This window comes from Arachis duranensis, chromosome 3 (genome assembly GCF_000817695.3).
Source record: "Arachis duranensis cultivar V14167 chromosome 3, aradu.V14167.gnm2.J7QH, whole genome shotgun sequence".
NCBI classification, from domain to species: Eukaryota; Viridiplantae; Streptophyta; class Magnoliopsida; order Fabales; family Fabaceae; genus Arachis; species Arachis duranensis.
The window spans coordinates 30,525,224-30,545,583 of NC_029774.3; the positions used below are offsets into that span (position 1 = coordinate 30,525,224).

The 20,360-nt window shown below is 33.9% G+C and overlaps 1 pseudogene; it reads right to left on the reverse strand.

Annotated features, from left to right (window-relative positions):
* Positions 1–7,088: 7,088 nt before the first annotated feature.
* LOC107478487 (uncharacterized) lies at positions 7,089–14,413 on the reverse strand (annotated as a pseudogene).
* Between the last annotated feature and the right edge of the window lie 5,947 nt (positions 14,414–20,360).

The following is a 20,360-nucleotide window of genomic DNA, read 5'->3' on the forward strand; positions in this document are numbered from 1 at the left end:
TTTCCAGAAAATCTAATTAAAACAATTCATCTTGATAATGCTGGTGAATTTACTTCCCAAGCATTTGACGCTTATTGTATGGCTAATGGAATAAGTGTTGAACATCCAGTAGCTTATGTTCACAAACAAAATGGGTTAGCAAAATCACTTATTAAACGCCTCCAATTAATTGCTAGACCCTTGCTTATGAGAACAAATCTCCCAACCTCGGTTTGGGGGCATGCTATTTTACATGCCGCAACACTTATTCGTTTGAGGCCAACAAGTTACCATCAGTTCTCTCCTATACAATTAGCTTTTGGCCAGCAGTCAAATGTTTCCTATTTAAGAATATTTGGGTGTGCGATATATGTTCCCATTTGCACCACCTAATCGTACCAAAATGGGACCCTAAAGAAAATTGGGAATATATGTTGGATATGATTCTCCCTCTATAGTGAGGTATCTTGAAATACAAACTGGAGATGTATTTAAAGCCCGATTTACGGATTGTCATTTTGATGAATCAAAATTTCCAACATTAGGGGGAGAGAATAAGCTTCCTGAAAAGGAACTTAATTGGAATGCATCATCGTTAATGGATTTAGATCCTCGATCAGGGCAATGTGAACTAAAAGTTCAAAAGATTATACATTTGCAAAGAATAGCAAATGAATTGCCTGATGCATTTTTCGATACAAAGCGGATAACCAAGTCTTATATACCAGCGGAAAATGCTCCAATTTGAATTGATGTCCCAGTATGACAATTAGCCACTGAAGCAAATACACGCCAGAAGCGTGGCAGGCCTGTCGGTTCCAAAGACAAAAAATCTCGAAAAAGAAAAGAGGTAAATACGATTCCTGTTGAAAAAGACAAAGTAGAGACACCTGCAGTTGTCCAAAATTCTGATATAGTTTTAACGCCAGAAGACGTTCAGGTACCTGAAAATTGTGAAAATGATGAGATCTCCATAATTATGTCTTTACAGAAGAGAAATGGGACCGAAATAAGACAATTGTCAATGAAATATTTGCATATAATGTGGCATTAAATATCATGCATGAAAGTAAGGATCTTGAGCCAAGATCAGTCGAAGAATGTCGACAAAAGAATGATTGGCCAAAATGGAAAGAAGCCATGAAGGCTGAGTTAGACTCACTTGCAAAATGTGAAGTCTTTGGACCTGTAGTCCGTACACCAGAAGATGTAAAACCTGTTGGATATAAGTGGGTATTTGTGAGAAAACGAAATGAGAAAAATGAAGTTGTGCGCTACAAAGCCCGACTTGTGGCACAAGGATTTTCACAAAGGCCCGGTATAGATTATGAAGAAACATATTCCCCTGTAGTGGATGCGATAACATTGCATTATTTGGTCAGTTTATCTGCATATCATAAACTGCATATGCATTTAATGGATGTGGTAACAGCCTATTTATACGGCTCATTAGATCGAGATATCTATATAAAAGTTTTTGAAGGACTAAAGATATCTAAACCATCCAATGAATATTCGCAAGAGTTATACTCAGTTAAATTGCAAAGATCTTTATACGGTCTAAAGCAATCTGGATGAATATGGTATAATCACCTTACTGAGTATTTGGCCAAAAATGGATTCAAGAATGATGATATCTGTCCACGTGTCTTCATAAAGAAATCTGCATCTGGGTTCATTATAATTGCTGTGTATGTTGATGATTTAAATATCATTGGGACTCTTGAAGAGATTCCAACAATTATAAAAACTCTAAAAGAAGAGTTTGAGATGAAAGATCTTGGAAAGACTAAATTTTGTCTCGGCCTGCAGATCGAGCATACAAAAAATGGGATCTTTATTCATCAAACAGCATACACAGAAAAGATCTTGAAAAGATTTTATATGGATAAGTCACATCCGTTGAATACCCCAATGATCGTAAGATCTTTGGATGTGGAGAAGGATCAATTCCGTCCTAAAGAAGAAAATGAAGATATCCTTGGTCCAGAAGTACCATATCTTAGTGCCATTGGAGCGCTAATGTATCTTGCTAATAATACACAACCCAATATATCATTTGCTGTGAACTTACTAGCAAGGTATAGTTCCTCTCCAACCAAAAGGCATTGGAGCGGAATCAAGCAAATCTTTTGGTATCTTCATGGAATGGTTGATATGGGATTGTTTTATCCCTATGGATCCAAGTCACAACTAGTTGGTTATGCAGATGCTGGCTACTTGTCTGATCCACATAAAGGGAGATCTCAAACAGGATATCTGTTTACATATGGTGGAACAGCTATATCATAGAGGTCCACGAAACAAACAATTTCTGCAACATACTTTAATTATGCCGAAATACTAGCAATACATGAAGCTAGTAGAGAGTGTTTTTGGCTGAGGAGTTTGATCCAATATATTTTGTCATCATGTGGACTGATTGATCATAAGATAGCTCCAACTGTCCTATTTGAAGATAATACAGCATGCATTGCTCAACTTAAAGACGGATACATCAAAGGTGATAGAACAAAGTATATTTCTCCCAAATTCTTCTTTACTCATGTTCTTCAAAATCAAGGGACAATTGATGTCCAACAGATACGCTCAAGTGACAATCTGGCAGATTTATTCACAAAGTCACTCCCAAAATCTTCCTTTGAAAGATTGGTGCGTGAGATTGGGATGCGCCGATTTCGAGATATTAAATGATGTCGACAAGAGGGGGAGACGGTACTCTTTTTTCCTTGGTCAGGTTTTTTCTCATTGGGTATTTCTTGACAAAGTTTTTAATGAGGCAGTCCTCATCACTAAAGGATTTTGTACTCTTTTTCCTTCACTAAGATTTTTTTCCCATTGAATTTTCCTTAGTAAGGTTTAAACGAGGCATAATCCTAAATGGTCATCCAAGGAGGAGTGTTGTGATAAGTGAGATGGATGCCCATTAATGATATGGGCAGCTAAAGTTTTCAAAGAAGAAATTTGAAGACCAACCTTTAATGAAGGTTGATTTTGTACAACTATAAATAAGGCTTCATAGCCTTTACGTATAACATACAACAATACAAAATAAAAGAGTAATTCTCTCTCTTTATATTAAATTTTTCTCCTTTCTCTTTCATACACTACTAATATATAATAGTAGTAAATATATATAAGTTTCTTCTATTATTATATTAAGATAATTATATTGGTAAATATCAAAATTAGAGTATTCTATTTATACTTATTTACTTTATATTTATTATATCTTCATTAGTTATTTATTTTACAACATAATTGAGTTTTTGTCACTGGTGGGCGGTGGCATAACAAGGCAAGGATGAAGCAATTGGAAGCTTGATGCATCAATTAGCCGGCAGAGAAATAGAATTTGTAATTGAGGTGTTTTATAAATTGAACCAATATGTACATACTATTCTTTAAAAAAAAATTTAGCCTTATTTCGGGTGGATCAGGCCAAATAATTCACAACCAATTATAATTCTCTTTTTTAGTAGTATGGTATTTGAATTTGATTTTAACACAGTGCTTATATGGAAAGGTGAAGAAGTAGAATAACAAATAGACTCACTTCATGAGGTTGTTTACAATTAAATAATTTTTTAAAATATGAAAAATCATTCTAGAGGTATGAGATATCATTTGTAAGTTCGCAGTGATTATGATATTCATAGATTCATACACATAATATCCATAATTATATGCAACTAACGTCTAAAAATTAAATTAATATTTATTAGTTATTATATTCATACACATATTATTTTTTAGTTATTGCATAAGTAACTATCAAGTTAACACATATATTTTTAAATTTTACCATAATTGAATTTGAAAAAAATACCAAATACTTAAATTAATTTATTCAATTGATAAATTTACTTATAACATTCATAAGTTTATATTAATAACATCTATAATTTCGTACTCATAATATTATTCATAATTTCATACATATGATATCCATAATTAATAAATTTTTATAATTAGTATTACTAAATTTCAAATTATGTGTTTTATTGTATTTTTTAAATTATCTCATATGTGTACTAATGGATCATGATTTTAATTATTTTAATATTTTTATTTAATATTCATATGTATGTTTATTTATTGATTTTAATATGATGAGTTAATAATTATTTTTAAAAATTTATTTTTTAAAAGTCTATATGTAAAATATGAGTTGTATAATAGAAGTTGTTAAAATTTTTTAATTTAACATTCATAATTTTATATATAAAACATCTATAATTTTAAACACATAATATCTATAATCAATGAATTGGTGCTAATTTATTAATTATTATTTTATTTTGCAGGTAAAAAACTAATCATTTTGAATGTTTTTTATTTTCAATAAATAGAGACTAAATCAAATTTAAGATGTTTTTATTTTTTATAAAATGTATTAAGGCAATTTGAGATTTTTTTTTAGGATTAAAAATATCACCATTTAAATTTTTTATTTGGAAAAAAATGATAGAACTATAAATGTAATAATAATAAAGAGAATTTGTTGAGATTTAGTTCACATTAAATTTGGAATTGACTTTTGATGTAATTAAATGAGAAAAGATAGTTGTAAAAAAAAAACTAATTATGTCAATTAATTAAATTAGGATCAGTACAAATGTTATTGATCATATATTTTTATTTATTATCTATAATGTTTTAGTTACCTAGCATTACTCTTTATTAAATATGTAATTAGTAATTTACTAAAAAAAGGCTCAACGGTTTAATTGAAAAAGTCGTTTGTTTAAACAACACAATTATTTTCACTATCCTTTTTACTATCTCTGATAAGGGTTATGTTTTTAAAGAGAGATAAGTAAGGAAGGACGCACAAAATTAACCAAGATGGAGGCGTGATGGCGGATGGAGGTGCGACGAGGCTGGTACATGCAGCGGTTGAGGAGGTGTCACGAAGCACAGATGCGTGTGGCGGTTGCGAACACACAAGAAAACCAGAACGCGTGCAGTGGTTTGCAAGAAACGGCAAGGGATTGTGGGGAGCAGGGATGAGGCGTGGTGCCGGTTTGGGAGAAAGAATTTGTGGTTGTTAAAAGTCAAATTTAAAACAAAGATTATATCTAATTAATTCAAAATTTAATTTTTAAAAATTAAAATTAATTTTTTTAATCTATTATTTACTTTGTTAAAAAAAATGTTATTCTCCTGTACTTTCACAATTTTTTTTATTTCAACTTCAACAGTTTCCAATTTTTTTCCCCTTAAAATACTTACCAAACAGCTTAATATTTCCATGGACTATTTCAACAACCAAACTCTTGTTTTTCACCTTTAGAAATTGTTAGGTGTACTCGTATATATTTGTAAGGAATAAGTATGATTTTGGTTCCTAAGGTAAAAGCTGAAAATTTATTTCATCCTGTGCCTTTTTTTTGCTACAAAATGGTCCTAAATGTTTAACTTAATTTTAAAATCGTCATTTTTACGAAAAATTTAATTTTTATTACCAAATTACTCCTAATTAAAAAAATATTTAAAAAAAGAAAAACGGGTTAAATGCTGGGGAACAGGGGAAAGGTAAATCACACTGGGGGAGGAGGGTTTTTGATGGAAGAAGAGGGGGAAGGGAAGAAGAAGGGAACCGCCGTAGCTGCTTCTCGCCGCCACTGCTGCTCTTCATTGTTCGGTCTCTGGATTTCGCCGCTGCTCCTCAACGTCGACACCAGCAGATCCGGGAGGATGGATGTCATGCGCTGCTCGCCGCTTGCCGTTTCTACTTTTTCTCCTCGCTCGGTCGTTGGTCGTCCCTACTCCTCGCCGATCGCCGCTGCTTCCGATCGGGTTTGCTGTCTTCTTGGTCCTCTTGGCAACCATTCCTATCACTGGAACTAGGATTAACCCAGCTAGGAGTCTTGGTTATATATATACACACACACACATACATACATATAATTTTCTAATAATTATTAATACAACATAATAGTTAATAATATGATTACATGTATAATAATTTTGTATTTATAATTAAATGAGTTAAATATTATAAAATAAAAAAATACATAATTATACTAAATAATTTTTTTAAATAACAAAAATTATCTGCAAACAATATATATTTATAATGATCCAAAATTACTGGAATGAAGTTAATTTTGAATATTCATACATCTTACACTAAATTAAACATAGCCATATCAAAATAAGCATGAGACAACTTAGAATTTACTACTAATACTCTACGAAAAACTAAACTAAATTATTATATCCTACATAAATATCTTCTAATAAAATTTATTAGTCAACCATACATGTATCCATTCCCAATACTACTCCATCTTAGCCAATAAACCACAATCATAAATAGTTTAATTTTCATTATCATCCTCAATATTATACTGCATAATTACATAGAAAAATAATTAAAAAAATATTTATAATGACATTCGCAATTATAAAAATAAAAAATCAAAATAATTATTTAACAAGGCAAAAATTCAAATATAAAATATAAATTAATTGTTCATAAGAGATTATTGTCTTGGTAGTCTACTTTCTATTTTATATAAACAAGCACAAGAAACCCGCCTCCTCTAAATTATTGGGCCACGATGGGAACCTAAACAGAATGACACCAACCTAAGCTAACCCTACTCTTGCTAGTTGCTACTACTACTACTACAACTACCATCAAAGAAAACAGCATTGGGGAATGAAATTCATAACCCATTCATACCATAAACTTTTAGGAAGTTATTATTTTAGTATGACTATTGTTCACTACAAAAATTCTGATTGGTGTATAATTACTAGCAAAGTAGCAAGGAGGGAAGATATATAACACTTTTTATTTTGTTATTTATTTGTTTATCATTCTGACCCATTAAAAATAGGAAAGGGGGTAATGTACTAATCTAAAAGAAATGGCAAAGCTATATTTTTGGAAGAGGAGGGTAATTGACCCATCAAGGGAAAAATAAATTGATAAGCATTCGAAAATAGTGTCCACTATGTCTCATGAAAAGTTCAAAATCAGATTAGATAGAATTGGACTTAGCTCAATTGTAGTTGTTCCCATTTAAAGATAATCGAAATCAGCACAATATTTTCATAATAATAATGCACATGATTGACAGTTGATAAATTTAAGGTCATCTATTCCTAGAGACATATAACCTCTAGAATTATAAACATAACAATATCAATAATATTAAGTTATTCTTCTTCCTATTTAATTTACAACAAAACAGAGCATGCACAACACTTTATTCAACTGAACTATACATGTGACATTGCAGCAACAACAATTGATGTAACTCATGGTAAAACAAATATATTAATTCTTAGATCAACCACCATAATGATGCAAAATCTTGCTATAAACATATTCTACCAATGGTTACTAAAAATAGACCTTGATTGAGTGAAAGATCCCATCAGCATCGGCAAGAAGCACACCAACATCAGAAGCCTGGTCCTGTATGCAAAAGGGGTGACTAAAGGCAGGAGAGAACATAAGGAAACCAATATCACATTGCCAATGAGACATGCATCCAATATTTAGAAATAACAGAAGAAACTTTGACATATTTGGATAACATTTGAAGGTTAAGAAGAAATAAAGCCATAATTCACAAGTATAGAGAAGAAAAAATTTCCAGCAATACACCATTATCCCAAGAGAAATGTAATAGAAACACAGGTAACATAACTCACCAAGCATAGTTAGGTTGAGTCCAGATAGTTACCTTTATAAGGACCAAACTTCTTATTGAGTAATACAGGTCAACCAAAGTCTTTGCATTCTTGATAGTAGCTTTAAGTCTCGAAGCAATATCCTTTATAAAATAAACAAATTGTACCTTCAAAATTTCAGACATGCTAAAAAACATGTGAAATGAAATTTCATTGCAAAAGCAATGATAACCGGAACCAGTTTTTTTTTTATTTTTAGACTTTTGTTAAATAAAATGAAAATAGTAAAATTAGTTGCAATGTTGCAGAGCAGTCACAGTTAGCCTGTATTGGTACAAGCTAATAATATTCTCATCTCCATTTGAATCAGTTTCGAAACACCCTTAACTTTATGATCTTACAACAAAGCATATTAACAAAAATGTAATCAAAATAGGTTGCAATTTGGTTTAGGTGCAGGAATTACATTAAAATTACGGACACACACAGAGCAACATTCATTTTTCATTTTTGGTTCAGTCACTATGCATTCAGTAATAGGAATGAAAAAGATGAAGATGAATGAACGAATGGATGCATTTTTAGCAAAAGCTACACTTACTAATAGTTTCTCCTCTTTTTCGATTAAATGACACCAAGAGAAAATGAAATCCTATTGCTTGCTGTTGATCATGCAGGAAAATGTGATTCAGGTGGATCGTTCTGAAGCTAAAATCTCCAATTCCTAGTGGCATATCCAGTAGCCAAAACCCCCCAAATAAAAACCCTAAATCAGAACCCCAAACCTCTCAAATTCCACAGAACCAACTGAAAATCGATACATACCACCATTCTGAAGCTAAAACCCCCCAATTCCTAGTGGCCCAAATAAAAACCCCTAAATCAAAACCCTAAACCTCTCAAATTTTATAGAACCAATGGAAAATTGATACATACCACTAGCCATTGTTGTTCATCATCATCAGCACAGTCACACACACCTTCTTCTACACTAAAAAGAGAGCGAGTGAGAAAATGACGGAAAAGAGAGGATAGAGAGCGAGTAAGGAACATACTACATAGTGCATAAAAGTAGAACACTTTGCCATATTAATAATTAAACATTAGCTAGCAACCTTACAAAATAATAAGGAATTAAGAAAACTTACAGAATCCAGAAATTAAACATTACAAACTTAACTACAATAGCATCACCACATAATGAATAATAATGTTTTGAGAGTTATAAAACAATGAAGAAGTTTACCAGTGTGATGCTCAATAGAACTGGAAAATCACCGGAAGCAAAATTATACCCAGAAGATGCTCCTCTATTTACAGCAACTTGACTTAGAAAATGAGCAGCAGTTACTCCCTTTACAGCAACATTGGTGCTACAACACATGCATTTTCACAAACACAGAGAGCAACAATAAAACTGTGAAGAAGTACCATTCCAATTTCCAAGTCCCTAGTATTCATCTTTGACAATTAATAAAAAAAGCCACATACAACAACAGCCACCACCACCATAAAATTCTAATTTTACTATGAAATCCTAATATACATCGAAATTAACATTAAAAGAACAGAGCCAAAGGAAACTCACCAGGGATCGATGGTGAAGAAAGCTGACCAACTGAATTAATGGCCGAAACAAGAAGAGAAAGACCACCACCACCCGAGGGACCAGATGCTAGTTTCGTCTTCTTCTGCCACCGTGGAAGTGAGCATAGGGAAGGCGGCGACTGAGTGCAACATGGTGACGACACAAACCGCAACAACGAGCTTGAGTCTGACACAGTTAGTGCGAGACTGAGAGAGAAGTGAGCTAGAGACCGGAGACGAGAGGTGAGAGCGACAAGAGAACAGAGAAGAGAGTGATGAGAGAGAACAAAGAAGAGAGACGGAAGGGGTTCATTAGATTAGGGATTAGGGGATACGACAACATTTTTGATTTGGTGAAAAGGTGAAAAAAATTTCACTAAGTGTTTGTATTTAGCCCTAGATACATTAGGAGACGTTTTTGAAATGCATCCAAAATATAATAATAGGTTACTCTTTAAAAGCGCACCCTTTGGTGAGAAAAGTGTGCTCATAGATATTCAGATACGGCTACGCTTTATTAGTGATATTTAAACATCTAAGGAGACACTTTTGAATTGATACCTCAATAGTATTTCCTATTCTCTTATAAAAGGGCACCATGCGAAAAAGCTTAAAAAAAGTGTGGCTGAATGGGTGTTTTTCTTGTAAACTTGTATGATCTTGAAGTAGCAAATAGTTTAGTACTTGTATGTACCTGAACATAGGCCCAACCATTCCCACATCTGAAGATAGATTCCATGACTCTGAAGCAACTCCTAGCAAAACAAAACAAGAACTCATCTTCCCTTCAAGCAAATTCAGAAACCTAGCAACAACCCTTGTTGCCTCCATCGTCGGCAAAAACAAAGATCCCAAACAAGCACGCCCAAGGTTCCTTGTCAATGCCGTCAAGAATCCAAACTTAGTGCTAGATTGCATTCCCCTAAGTAGATAATACAAAGCAACAACTCTACTAACACTAATGTTCACAATGTTTCTCATAATCTCTGAAGTCCAAGCCAAGCTCAAAACCAAAGCAATGATCACTAAAGAAGGTAAATAGAAATTCAATCCACCAATCACTGCTAAACTCCATAGTGACTTCCAAAACAATGCATCACCAAACATGTAAAAAGTTGGCTGGTTTAGATCATGGAACTTGGAAACAGGTTGAAGTGAAAGTGTTAGAATTTTGGTGCAAAATTTGATTCTGTTCTGAACCCAACATGCATATAAACCATTCCCTATTGAAAATACAATGAGAGAAACTCTAACACCATCTATTGGAGGCTTTTGGAAGCAGAGAAGGAAAATTCCAGCAGAGAGTGACATGAAAAAAGAACACCATAGTGTGAAACGTGTCATGAAATTTGGCCATTTTCTTATTGCAGTTTGCCATGTTAGTGCTAGAACAATGCTTAGAACTGAAGCTGCTTCTACTTGAGATAGAAAATACTTTACTACCCTTGTTCACTTTCTCCTTTTGGAATATGATGACGGTTGGATTAGTCCTTCAACTCCCTTGAATATAAGAAAAGCACCCAATGCTATGGCTATTAACACGTGAAGAAGGAACAGAAACAGGGTAATCTTGTTGTTGTATCTTTTTGAATTCAGTGTTATCGGTTGCTGTTATAATTAGTAAAATAAAATAAAATCAAAGACTAACATTGAAAATTAACATTGAAACATTTTTGTTATAAACATGTAAAACAACAACAGAAGCAACAATAAAGCCTTATCCTACTAAATAAAATCGGCTACACAGATTAGCTAATGCTATTGAGTTATATCATTTATTATATCTATAGTAAAACTTTTTAATTTTTATACATGTAGGTCTTCTTTGACCACTCGTATATAGTATTTTTGGATATTCCTCTACTTTTCACGACCATCTTCTATCTGATCTATCTAGCTGTTTAAAATAAAATTTGTCTAATATTTTATTCAATAAAGTATTTGAATTTAAGACATTCCTTAAGAATATATGATGATCTTGCTCGTTCCTTTGTCATAACTCATATCTTGTTTATTCTCCTTTATTTTAGGTCCTTTTTGAAGACAATTACTTGTGCTGTGTAGGTAAATATACTTATTCAGGTAATATTTTTATTTTGATTAATTGTTAAATGGTAATAATCTTGACTTGAGTGATGCACTTTCTCTTTAATCATTGGAGATTTATTTTGCTAAACCTATATTCAATGATGATTCTCCAGCATGAGGATGATATTGATGCTCCAACAAGTGACTTTGGAACATACCCAGCTTACTACGTGTTTCGAGAGTTACCTGAAATGTTGATTTAGGCTTAAACGTGAGGTCCAAGTCCCTTCGAGTGGCAGCGTCCAACTTGTGATGCCGAGGTGGCGCCTGTTCGAGTTCTTCGTAAGGAGGTCGGGGGTGGTACCTGCAAGAGACTCCGATGCTTAAGTTAGCAAGGGGTTTAGGCAGGCCTTTTGGTAGAGTAGAACATGAGTTATACATGGGGGTTCTAGTGTATTTATAGTAGAATAGATAACCACCTTTGTTGGAGTAGTTCTATCTTTTCTGATAGATAAGTGTTCCCTTTATCTTGGGAGTTTGTTGGAATCTACCTTCTAGATGAGGTAGGGATAGTAGGAGAGATTTAAGGAGGTAGTTACTTGTTAGGTCAAGCAGAGCTAGACCTCTATGTCATGGTCCAACCTTCTTTAAGAGGTCGGGTTTGTAATCAGGTCCACCTTTACTGGTGGGCCTTTTCGTGTTGTTGGGTCTGGCTCTCGATTATTAGGCCAGGGTATGAACACTACGTTTTGTGTTATTTTTTTCCTTTCACTCTTAGAATGTGTATAATTTCCTTTTATTTAGATCATAACTGTGATGATATTCACCAGTGAATACTCAAGTTTATGAATTTATTATGATATTCATCACTACAGTTTATAGAATTAACATTACTGTTAATAGCAAGTCATAAATAAAAATGCTCACATGAAAAAGAAAATAAAGAAGAAAATAGTATCATCAATTGAATTGGAAACTTCAGTACATCATACAGTGATGAATATATAATATGTTTAGCTGAAAACCAAAAATAACATAAAACAGAAAGATTAAGTGATAAATCCACATTTCATGGTATTTATTTGCTTTAATTAGGTAGATTTTATTGGCTTCTCTTTCATTTATTCATTAAAATAGCATAGTTTTATGAATTCTTTCTAAATTGTGCTTAAGATTGAAAACATACTTTTTAGGCCCTTAAATTACTAATTTTAATTCACTTTAATTGCATTCGATAACTTGATGTGTTTGATGAAGTGATTTTAGATTTTCAAGGCAAGTATGGATTGAAGGAGTGAGGAGAAAACATGCAAAAGTAAAGAATTCATGAAGAAATGAAGTTTGGAGTGTTTTGCACATATGCATAGTTGCAGTTTTTACATCCATGCGTACCCACAAGAATTGATGCGTATGCACGATTGCATTTTTTACAACCATGCGTACACATGGTCAGGCATGCGTATGCACGAATTCGATCACGTGACTTATTAATGAGAAGATGCTGGGGGCAATTTCTGGACCTACCAAAACCCAATTCAACTCATTTCTGAAGCTATTAGAGGCCAAATTCAAGAAAGATGAAGGGGAGAGTAATTAGATTTAGTTAAAAACAGCTTTAGGTTATATTCTAGAGAGAAAAGCTCTCTCTTCTCTCTAGAATTAGGGTAGATTAGTTAAATTTCTCTTAAGTTTAGGTTTTAATTCTTGTTTTGATTTAGTTTTCCTTGCAATTTCTTGTTGTTATATCTTTGCTCTCTTAGTTTTACCTGTAATTCCCTTTATTTTTGTCATTTTTATGTTCATGCACTTTTGTTACTTTTTATTTCTATTAATGCAATTTGTGTTTTCATGTTATTGTTGCTTTCTATAATTGTTGGTTATTAATCTCTTACAATTTATAGTCATAGATTTTTATATTTCTTGCTAATTTACTATACTTTCATTTTATGCCTTCCAAGTGTTTGATAAAATGATTAGTTGTGTTTTAGAGTAGATTTTTATACTCTTGGCTTGTGATTAAGGACTTAGGTGCCTTAATAACATTGATGTCCAATGTCATTGGTGATTTAGGGTTGTTAGTTGATTTTAGAATCAATTATCTCCACTTGACTTAATCCTCCGATGTTAGAGGAAAACTAGGTGGAATTAACCTTTTGTAATTACCATGTTGTGGTTAATGATCTAGATAGAAAGCCTTGACTCTTGATCCTTGCCATGAGTGTCTTTTAGCATTTATATTATCTTAGTTGTTGGCTTTACTTTCTTGCAATTTGCATTTCTTGCCTATCATTCCGAAACCCAAAAAATACCTCATAACCAATAATATGCACACTTTTCTGCAATTCCTTAAGAGACGATCCGAGATTTAAATACTCTCGTTCTTTATTGGTTTAACTTAAGTGACAAACAAAATTAAACTTTCATTGAGTGTTAATTGTTGGTTTAATTTGGATCTATACTTTGACGAGATTATTTTTTGTGAAAATTCCTAACCGACGATTTTTCTCCATCAAGTTTTTAGCACCATTGCCGGGAAATTGCAAATGTGCGCTTGTTATTGGTTATTGTATATATGTTGATATTGTGAATAGCTTGATTTTTGGTTTGTTTGCTAGTTTTTGCTAGTTTTGGGAGTCTATTTTTATTAATTTTTATTAGCATTTATTTTTATTCTCTCTTTCTATTATGAATTCTCACCCTTTTGGTTATGAGTGTGGTTACAACTATGTTGTAGAGAATGAGGACTAGAATGAAGGTTTGCATCAAGGATGGGAGAATCAAAGGTGAGAGGAGCCTTATACTTATGATCAACCCTCTTGGTAACAACCTCCTCCGGTTTCATATAGTTACAACCCACCCTCCAATACATACCAATATGAACCCCTTCCTCAACATTGTTATCAACCACATTCACACGCCACATACCACCAAACACCTTCATATGATCCTAACCCATATCCACTATACCAACAACCATATGAGCCATATGAACCATACTTAGAGCCACCACAATTTCAACATTAATACTCCCAAGAACAACCACCCTCATATACAACACCTCACTATTCTTACCAAGATGAACCATCTCCCATATATGAGAACTTTCAACTACATGATGAATTCTCCCTTCTACCACAACCCTCCATGGAAGAATACCCATATCCATCTATCCAAGAGAAACATGATCCTAATTATGTTAGCCAAGTGGAACAAGATCCAAGGGATCGTCTCAAAGAAGTGATAGATCGACTTCAAGCAATCATATTTCAAAAGGAGCAACACGAATCCCAAAAGAGACATGAAGCTATCATGGCTAACCTTACCAAAATTAAAGGCAACTTAGACGCACGAGATTCATGCCACAAGTAAAGTGTTTCCACGGATGAATATGGAGAATCAACCGAAGAGTGGAGCATGAAGGAGATTTTAGAATCTCAACGTGAGAACAAGGGTATGGAGCATGTCTTGCAACAAGTGGAGGAAGCCAAAATCATTAAAGAGGAAGAAGTAATTGAAGACTTAGGCGAAGTTGAGCAAGAGGTGGGTTCCAAACTTGAGGACGCTTCCATACCAATTAATGTTGTTGATGATTTTGTGGAAGTTGTTGAATCTTCTTCCATTGAGATTAAAGGGATGTTGAAGAGAAATTAGAAGAAGTTGAGGAAGAAGCAAGCTCCACCATTGAAGATAATTCCGCACCAACCAATGTGCCATTTGAAATTGTTGAACCATCTTCATTGTTGTGTGAAATTGATGATAAGGAGGACTGTGTACAATCTCCAACACATGACTTGAGCAATGAGGAATGTGTAGAAAAAGTTGGTGAACAAGGAATTAAAATTGAGGAAGCTTATTGCCAAGAGGTGGAGGTAATCAAAGAATAGCACAAGGGAGTGGAACTTGCAAAACCGTTGAAAACGACTCTCTCCAAGCCATCACTATCCATTCTTTCATTCAAGTGGGTAAATCTGTTATCCCTATGCTTTCTTATTCCACTTGAATATAGTTTACTTGAGATGAATGGTCAATTTAGAGCTCTTTGTGGATTCAAGAACAAAAGGGAGATGGTTAATGGTTGGAAATGCAATTCAAGGTTCATTGTGGTTGCATCATCAAGGTTGAAATGCATAGGTTAGAGTCATGCTAAATTGAATGGGTCTAGGAGGATAGTTTGGCACCTAAAGGAGAATTTTAAGGACTTGCCACCCGATCATAATTGTGATGATCAACTAGAAGTCGGGTGTGAAAACAAGATATGGGATCCTAGATTACAAGATGAAGATCAACTTTGGGAGCTCATAGCTTGTGAAGAACTCCATCAAGACTTGGTGCAATTGAATTGGAATCTTGGAGCATTTTGTAAATCTAAGCATTGTTGGAAGTTTGAGATGAGTTTAAGCACAAGCCACCATGACAAGGAGCCTCCTAATTGTTCAACTTAAGGACAATAAATAAAAGTGCTAGGTGGGAGTTACCCCACCATGGTAAACTCTTTCCATTCTCTTGCATATATAGTTGATGAATGAATTGAGTTACCATTGTTAGGCATTTTCTTTCCTTATATCACTCTTGTATATATTGCCTTAGATATTAGTTTGTTTGATTAGCTTTGTGCTTTAAGTGTAGGCTACTTGTTTTGAATTTTATTTTTGTTTGAGTTGCATAGATGACTGTTTGAATAATTTGCTAGATTAGGTTTGTGTTCTAAGGATTTTGTTGATTCTGAATTTTGGTTGATTTTAAAAGTCTAAATAATAGGTAGTAAAGTCTTGTTGTTACGTAAAAAAAATCTCACCATGCGTACACATGCTTAAAGCTGCGTACGCATCATTCAATTTTTGGCCCAAGACGCGTACGCGGTCCATGTCCGCGTATGTAATGGCCTCAGGCAGAGAGCACCATCCGCGTACGAGCTGTTCGCGTACGCGCCCCTATCCTATGCGTCGATATTTCCGCGTACGTGGCGTTACTAATGCGTACATGACCCAAAAAAAAAATTTTTGTGCGTATGCATGCATTAGTTTGTGTACGCACGACCACCCTATTTCACATATTTTTCTTTTCTTCTCTTCTCTCTATTTCTTTTCTTCTTCTCTCTTCTTTTCTCTTCTTTCCCCTCCTTCAATTAACTACCATCCATCATCATCATTCACCATTCACCATCTACCACCATCTCCAATTGTTAGTTAGTTAGTTTTATTTTCTATTTTAGTAGATTAGGTTGTTAGTTTAGGTTATATTTTGGTGATAAGTGTTAGATTATTAATCTGATTGTGCTGAGATATTGCTGCTGATTATTGACATGATGCTATTTTAGCATCATTGTTGTAAATGTTCATTGTTGGATTCCTTTATTAAGGTTATAATTTGTTGCTTGGTATGGAATTATTCATGCTTACTTTGGTGCATACCAGGTACTTATAATTTGGTGCATACTAAGTTCTAAAACTTTTTGAATTGCATGTTTTGGTCCCCATGTAATTTGAATTCACTATCTACTATTAGGCAATTGTGTATAATCGATGCATTTTTTTGTTAGATGATGCTTGTTTGATTGATTTTTATTTACGTCACCTAGTTAATACATTGAAATTGAGAAATTGTGAAATTGGATCATAAGCTTACCTAGTGACATTTTTTGAGCTTTTTAAACTTTGTGGACCATGCTTGCTATGTGATTGATCTCATCTTATATCTCTCTTTTCTTAAGTAGCATAGCAACTATGTTTCCCACTTTATGTCAATTAGGTGATGCAAAAATCAATTTCAACGTGTGTCATTGTTTGATGTGCGAGTTTTATATTTTATTTGTTTCATTAAATTCTCTTGCACATCAACCAATGTCCATTCAATATCCATTTCACAATTACTTGATTATTGCTTGAACGCTTTTATGATTTTTTATTACTTTTTTGTTTATCTTAATCTACAAGTCCTTTAAAGTATCTCAAGCACACTAGAATGGGTGAAGTGCATGCTTCTTTTGTGTAGTTGTGACACACTATTTTCAGTAATGTCATAAACTTATTCATTCACTTTATTTTAGTGATTATTACCTCATTCCAACAATTTATGCTCCCTTGCCTTTACATTTACTCATCTTACTATCCTGTTTTCTATCTTTCAAGATAATTCCCCATAAGCAAAAAGGGAAGCAAAGGAAAGAACACGCATCAGCCGGTTGATCCACTAGCTGAAGGTGGCAATCTGTGAAGTCACCTGTACCCCCCGTGCTCATGTTTGAATGCACCGAGGACGGTACAAACTTTTAAGTGTGGGGAGGTCGTCCAACCGAATCGGCAATATTTGGGTGAAAAAGTTATAATCCAAACACTTTCACATTTCATATTTTTTCTGCTATTACTGTTATTTAGAATTCTTAGTTACATTTTCTCGATTTGCATATATATAATAAGCTTAGTCAATTTGATGAAATTTTCAAGGAAACTATCCATTATATAGGGCATTGACATCCTAATTGATTTGAGTTAAAATATTTTTCATTGAAACTTACTTGAACTATATTGTGGAACATGATTTTGAGCTAAGAACACACAATCATGTGAGTTTTGAGCCTAATTGTGTAGTCACATCATATAACCAGTATTTTCATTCTTATGTGTGTTATTCTCTTTCTATGATTGTAATATTTGACTTGTTTGATTCTTTATGTCTATTATTTTATGTATAAATATATTTATATGATTGAGGCCTTGATTTTATTTGATCTCACTTACCTAAATGGCCTTATCCTTTGATGAGCGAATAATTTATATGCTTTTTGGCATTGTTTTTAGGTAGTTTTTAGTATAATTTAGTTAGTTTTTGGTATATAATTATTAGTTTTTATGCAAAAATCACATTTCTGGACTTACTATGAGTTTTTGTATTTTTCTGTGATTTCGGGTATTTTCTAGCTGAAATTGAGGGACCTGAGCAAAAATCTGATTCAAAGGCTGAAAAAGAACTGCAGATGCTGTTGGATTCTGACCTCCCTGCACTCGAAATGGATTTTCTTGAGCTACAGAAGCCCAATTGGCGCGCTCTCAATTGCGTTAGAAAATAGACATCTTGGGCTTTCCAGCAATGTATAACAGTCTATACTTTGCTTGAGATTTGATGGTCCAAACTGGCGTTCCAAGTCAGTATAAAAATTCTAGCGTAAAACGCCCAAACTAGCACCAGAATTGGAGTTAAACGTCCAAACTGGCACCAAAGCTGGCGTTTAACTCCAGGAACAGCCTAAGCACGAAAGAGCTTCAATGCTCAGCCCAAGCACACACCAAGTGGGCCCCGGAAGTAGATTTCTTCATCATCTACTCATTTCTGTAAATCCTAGGTTACTAGTTCATTATAAATAGGACCTTTTGCTATTGTATTTTCATCTTTTTGATCATCTGTGATCTTTTTGATCATCTTTGATCTTGGGATTAGGTCTTTGAACCCTTTTTCTATTGTTTCATGTTATTTGGGAGGCATGGCCATTCGGCCATGTCTAGACCTTATTCTTATGTATTTTTAACGGTGGAGTTTCTACACATCATAGATTAAGGTGTGGAGCTCTGCTGTTCCTCAAGAATTAATGCAGTTACTACTGTTCTTCTATTTAATTCAAGCTTATTCTTATTCTAAGATATTCACTCGCACTTCAATCTAATGAATGTGATGATCCGTGACACTCATCATCATTCTCCCTTATGAACGCGGCCTGACAACCACTTCCGTCCTACATGCTATAGCTTGAGTGTGTATCTCTTGGCCTCCTGGTTCACGACGCATGGTTGCCTCTCCTGACAACAGAGCTTCCATTCCGTGCAATCATAGTCTTCATGGTATAAGCTAGAATCAAATGGGCAGCATTCTTGAAATCTGGAAAGTCTAAACCTTGTCTGTGGTATTTCGAGTAGGACCTGGAATGGGATGACTGTGATGAGCTTCAAACTCACGAGTGTTGGGCGCAATGACAGTGTGCAAAAGGATCATTGGATCTTATTCCGACATGATCGAGAATCGATAGATGATTAGCCATGCGGGAAATCGTAGAGGACCATTTTCACTGAGAGGATGGATGGTAGCCATTGACAACGGTGATCTACCTACATATAGCTTGCCATGGAAAGGAGTATGAATGATTGGATGAAGGCAATAGGAAAGCAGAGGCTCAGAGGGAACAAAGCATCTTCATACGCTTATATGAAATTCCCACCAATGAATTGCATAAGTATTTCTATCCTATTTTATGTTCTATTTCATTCTTTTAATTATCAAAACCCCATAACCATTTGAATCTGCCTGACCCAGATTTACAAGATGACTATAGCTTGCTTCAAGCCGACAATCTCCGTGGGATCAACTCTTACTCACGTAAGGTATTACTTCGACGACTTAGTGCACTTACTGGTCAGCTGCACGAAGTTATGTATCATGATTTCGTGTACCACCCTTTTATCCACCTTTGTTAACCAATTTTGAGCTTGTTTAATCCCTTTTGTTTTTAATTTTAGCACATCACTACCCCTAAGTGAAAAATAATAAATGTCCTTAATTTGGATCTTTGATTAGCTTAGGCTAGTGAGAGTGTATATCATTCAAGTGTGAGAAAGTTTGAAAACATTGGAAGAGATAAAAGTGTATTTTGTAGCTTTGTTGAAATCTTGAAAATTAGGTACATATTCATGCATTCAATACTTAAACCATATGCATTAATCTCTTGTGTATATATTATGTTATATAAAAGAAAAAAAAGAGAGAAAAAGAAAAGAAAAAGAAAAAGAAAGAAAATAAAAAGAAGAAAAAGAAAAAAATAGAGAAAGAAAGTAATAAAAAGGGGACAAAATGCCCCAAAGTAAAGAAATAATCACAATACATATGTGTTGTGACTAAAAAGGGAATGCATAAGTGTGTGAAAAAGTGAAGAATGGGTAGTTAGGTTTGCATTTGAATTGTATAGGTTGTTATGTGTGTTAAGTGAGAGTTTAAGTTAATCAAAGATTCAAATTTCAAACTCACTTGACCATATATAATTTTACCTTGACCCTAGCTCCATTACAACCTTTGGATAAGTCCTATTGATACTTGTATGCATACATTGAATAACTATTGATTATTATATG